At 37.6% G+C, this 5,691-nt stretch overlaps 1 non-coding gene across 1 annotated transcript; it reads left to right on the plus strand.

Moving 5' to 3' along the window:
* The first annotated feature begins 350 nt into the window (after window positions 1-350).
* On the plus strand, window positions 351-457 carry LOC141669202 (small nucleolar RNA R71). The gene has a single exon (XR_012553493.1). It is a non-coding gene; the product is annotated as a small nucleolar RNA R71 (small nucleolar RNA).
* Window positions 458-5,691: the final 5,234 nt, after the last annotated feature.

The following is a 5,691-nucleotide window of genomic DNA, read 5'->3' on the forward strand; positions in this document are numbered from 1 at the left end:
ATTCACTTGAAATAGCACAATGCTCTGTCTTATGCGCACCAACACAGAGTTCATAGACACTAGTGATCTGATTAACTCCATAATTAGCCAAAGAATCCACCTTCATCGTCAAGGCCTTAAGCTGAGCAGCTATAGCAGTCTCTGCATCTACCTCTAGAATTCCTGCTACTTTGCCTTGAGTTAGTCTCTGAGAAGGATTTTGGTATTCATTAGCAGCCATCAGTTCAATCAAATCATAAGCTTCATCGTAGCTCTTAGCCCATAAGGCTCCACCTGATGCTGCATCAAGTATGGGTCTAGAAGTTGCACTCAACCCATTATTAAAGCAGTTAATGATCATCCGGTCAGGCATCCCATAACGAGGACACTTCCTAAGCATCTCCTTATAATGATCCCAAGCTTCACACAAAGATTCTCCCGATTGTTGTGTAAATTGAGTAAGAGCATTCCTGATTGCATCTGTCTTCGCCATAGGGAAGAATTTAGTGAGAAACTTCTGAGCAAGATCTTCCCACTTGGTGATAGATCCTGGTGGTAGAGAATGCAACCGGCACTTAGCTTTATCCCTCAGAGAGAATGAGAAAAGCCTCAATTTAATAGCATCTTCAGAAACATTGATGAATTTGAAAGTGTCACATATCTCGATGAAATCTCTAATATGCATGTTGGGATCTTCAGTCGGAGAACCCCCAAACTTGATTGAGTTCTGCACCATCTGAATCGTGCTAGCCTTGATTTTAAAAGTGTTAGCTGTGATGGCTGGTCTGACAATGCTAGACTGAATATCATTGATTTTCGGTTGAGAGTGGTCCATTAAAGCCTTTGTATTTACTTTTGGTTCACCCATCATGACAAGAGCTTCTTCTTCAACTTTCACTTCTTCTAAAAGAACTTCTTCCTCTACTAAAACTTCTTCATCCGCTTTATCCAGTGTTCTCTTTTGAGAACGAGAACGCGTTTGCATAAACGCTCTCTAGAGTACCTGAAAATGCAACAAGTAAAAAAGTAAGTAAAATATCCGAATCAGTGAACTTTAACGACCATTGATGTCAAGCACATAAACTAAAAATTAACACCAAGTCCCCGGCAGCGGCGGCAAAAACTTGTTAGGACGAAAAAACGCGTTAATATTCATGCAATTATACGCGATCATAAGTAATATAGAATTAATTCTAGTTCGTTCCATCAGAGGCTGGTTTAGGTTAATTTCAATCAATGTACTTATGCGACAATGGTATGGTTATTATTCAATGCTAAGATGATAACAAGTTGAGATTATTTATAACTACAAGATTAACTAAGAGGTTATACTAACTAATATTAACTAAGAGAATTAAGGTTAATTTACTATATAAGACAAACAAGGGATTCTAACTTCATTACTACTTCATTCAACAGCCTTTTTGTTCTTAACCTTAGCATGTAATGGTGATAAAAACTAATCAGATAACACGAAACTAGTAGACGCCAACTTTCGTTGTACGAATACCCTACTACCATACATCCATAAAAGAGATAGAAGCTGAATAGACACCAATTATATTGAGACCCTATGTGTCTATAGAATTTGACAATATAACGGTTTAATGCACAAGTTATCTATCATGATTACATAGGGAAAGTAAGATGGTTAAAATTACCTACGAATCATGCATAAAAAACACATGAACCTATGCTAGCATGGCAAGTTCTAAACCCCTATATTCACTTTCGCTTCAATAGAGATTAACACGCTATCTTATAAGTTTGCGATGCTCATAAGACGAATAAGCACAACCAATACTAGGATGTCATACAATCACTACACACTAAGGTATTGAAACACATTAACTATTGAAATCCATAAGTAAATCCGCTAGAACCCCACAATAACGATTAGCCCATAACCGAACTCATCATCACCGTGGGTCCCAATGAAAGCATGGTATACCTGTTTACTATACCTGTTTTATCTTACTACACCAGTTATGAACTCTTGTGATAACATGTATTCTTTTACCATTAACTGTTTACATTCTGTAAAGAAGCATACAATTTACTTAGTTCAATGATTGAAAATATTTTCAAAGAGAGATGTTTCTGTTTTATAAAAATAAGTTGTTTGATTTTTTACAGATAATGCCTCCCAGAAGAAACACCTGTGCTACCAACCAAAATGAAGAAAACAATAACAACAACAACAATACCCAAGACAGCAATAACCAGAATGTGAATCCAGGTCCCATGGACTCAACTGTAGCCCAGATTCTTCAGATCTTGGCCCAACAGACAGTCCACCTGACTCAACAACAGCAGAGGCAGACTAACCCTCAGGTAACCTTTAAGACCTTTCAGGCGGTGAATCCACCAGATTTTAAAGGTTCTGTAGATCCGATTGAGGCAAGGGTCTAGCTGAAAGATATTGAGAAGGCATTTGCCTTAGTTAAGGTGAAAGAGGAGCAGAGGACTGAGTTTGCGAGTTACTACCTGAAGAATGAAGCCACCTACTGGTGGGAAACTGTTAAAGTGTTGGAAGGTATAAATGAGATTACGTGGGAGAGATTCAAGGAATTGTTTTTAGAGAAGTATTTCCCTCAATTTTTTCAGGACCAAATGGAATTGAAATTTCTGGAGTTAAAGCAGGGGAATATATCAGTGGTGGATTACGAAAGTAAGTTCGAGGAATTGTCTAGGTTTGTGCCATCCTATGTGGACACTGATAGGAAGAAGGTTAAGAGGTTTCAGCAAGGACTCAAGCCATGGATCCGAGGGAAGGTAGCCATATTTGAATTGGACACGTATGCGGGAGTTGTGCAGAAAGCTATGATTGCAGAAACAGAAAGTGAAATGTCTCATAAAGAGAAGGAAGGTAAGAAGAAGAAGTTTGAAGGGAGTGAAGGACAATCTCAAATAGGGAAGTTTCTAAATTTTAATCAGAGGAAAGGCAAGTTCCAGCCCGGAAGGAACTTCAACAGGAAGAATACAAGAAATGGAGGCCAAGGTAACCGTCCAGCCATGGGAAACCAGCCAGCTCAGCAGAGGCCAGCTATACCAGATTGTCAAGTCTGCGGGAAGAAGCATGGCGTAGTTTGCAACAAGTTGAATGTGGTCTGCTACAGATGCAACCAGAGGGGCACTATTCAAGGGAGTGTCGTAATCAACTAGCCAGGGAACCAACCAATAAGGATCAGCCTACCAAGAATCAGGCAGGAAAAGTTCCAGCAATTGGGTATACCTGTTTCAAGTGCGGAAAGCCAGGACACATAGCAAGGGATTGCAAGGCACCAGTTCCAATCAATAATACACTGTGAATCATCGGAGCCCCTCCAGTAGTCAATAAACCTCCCAGAGCTAGAGTTTATGACATGTCTGTGAAAGATGCTATTATGGACACTGATGTTGTGGCAGGTACGCTTATTGTGAATTCTTTATGTGTAAAGGTGCTAGTGGAATCGGGAGCAACTCGATCATTTATTTCTTAAGATTTGGTTGATAAGCTGAATTGCCCAATTGAATTGCTAAGTGAAAATTATGATGGTAGAATTAGCAAATCAGGAGCGTATACATGTTAACAAAGTGTGTAAGAGCTATGAGATTGAGATTTTTGGCAATAAGTTCAACGCTAACTTAATACCATTTAAGTTAGGAGAGTTTGACATTATTCTAGGAATGGACTGGCTATCTAAGAATGATGCTCATATAGACTGTCGTAATAAGAAGGTAATCTTGAAGACGCTAGACGAGAAAGCGATGACGTTTAAAGGCCAGAAGCAAGCAAAGAAGTTCTTGACGATAATTCAAGCCAAGAAGCTACTACAACAAGGATGCAAGCACTTCATTGCGTATGTGATAGATAGAAGTCAGGAACCAACAAAACTGGAAGAAATTCTAGTGGTAAATGAATTCCCAGACGTGTTTCCGGACGAATTACCGGGACTTCCTCCCGATAGAGAAATTGAGTTTACAATCGAGTTAGCACCCGGAACGGAATCAGTATCTAAGGCCCCATACAGAATGGTGTCTGTTGAAATGAAGGAATTGGCAAAGCAATTGCAAGAACTATTAGAGAAAAAAGTGATTCGACCGAGTGTATCCCCATGGGGTGCACCGAAATTATTTGTTAAGAAGAAAGACGGAAGCATGAGGTTATGCATCGACTATCGAGAACTCAATAAGCTAACGATCAAGAACAAGTATCCATTGCCTCGAATCAACGATTTGTTTGACCAGCTAAAAGAGCCAAGTATTTTTCTAAGATTGATTTGAGATCCGGAAATCATCAATTAAAGATCAAACCTGAAGATATACCAAAGACAACTGTCAGAACAAGGTACGGTCATTACGAATTCCTAGTGATGTCTTTTGAATTGACCAATGCCCCAGCTGCATTTATGGACTTGATGAACATAATTTTTAAGGAATATTTGGACAAGTTTGTAATTATATTTATCGATGATATTTTGATCTACTCCAAGTCAACGGAAGATCACAAGGAACATCTAAGGACAGCTTTGCCAAGTTTTCAAAGTGTGAATTTTGGTTAAAAGAAGTTCAATTTTTAGGACACGTGGTTGTTAAGTGGCATTTATGACACTTATTTATGCTCTAATAAGCTTTGAGTTGGTGTATTTATACTCAAGTTATTTGTGTTTTAACGTGTTTTCAAGTGTTTTTGCATTTCAGGCTTTACTTCGTGAATCAGGTGAATTAGCATTGTTTTGATGCTAATATGGTGTTTAGGATGTGTTGAAATAAAAGCTTGAAAGATTGGCTCGAAGCTCCAAAGAATAAAGAAGAAGAAAAAAAATAAAGTTTTGGCAGAAGGCAGGCGCGCCCGCGTTGGTATTGCGCGTGGCCGCGCCGGGGGAACGGAGAGTCAGCGCGCCCGGGCTGGTGAAGCGCGCGGCCGCGCTGGGTCGGGATAAAAGAAATCCTGATTCTTTTGCAATTTGAATTCTGGACTCATGGGATGCATGGGCTGCTATATAAACATAACTTAGGTCCTTTTTCAGCATATATATTCAGATATTCAGAGTTTTCAAGACATCAAAGAGGGAGAAGACGGCAAGAGACCTTTTGGCACGATTTAACAAATGCGAAGAAGATCTAGTTTTTTCTTGTGAATCTTTGTTTTGAGTTGTAATTTGGATGTTTGTTTCTTGTTTTTCTGAACCTATATTATAACGACTCGTATACTTTTATATTATTTAAAAGTGTAATTATTAAAATAAATAGTTAAATAAAATATGTGTATTGGTTTCGATCGCAATGTGTTATTTTATTATTATCCTTGTGTGAATTAGGGTGTACAAAGATGTTTGTGTAATTAGCTATTGAGTTGTATTGAATCGTTTTCACTTTTAAAAGTGAATTCAGTGTAAATTCAATTGCATAAATATTTGGAATGTCTCTAAAATTGTTTTCATGGTTTTATAATTACAATAATTATTTTTGGGATTTTATAAAATTGAGAAATCAATATTTCATTAATTATTTATTTTTAAATGATTTTTTTAGTGTGTTTAATGGTAAAATCTGTATTTAATTTTAGAAATTTTTAAAAATTATGAAACTCATATTTATTTAAGTTTGGAATATTCCGAGAATTTTAAAATTATTTTAGAAATTTTCGGGATTGATTTCACCTGCACGTTGTTTCGTTGATTTGTTAAAAGCGGGTGTAAGTTGCGTTTCAGAAACTGTTTTAAAATC

This window comes from Apium graveolens, chromosome 6 (assembly GCF_009905375.1).
Source record: "Apium graveolens cultivar Ventura chromosome 6, ASM990537v1, whole genome shotgun sequence".
Classification (NCBI taxonomy): Eukaryota; Viridiplantae; Streptophyta; class Magnoliopsida; order Apiales; family Apiaceae; genus Apium; species Apium graveolens.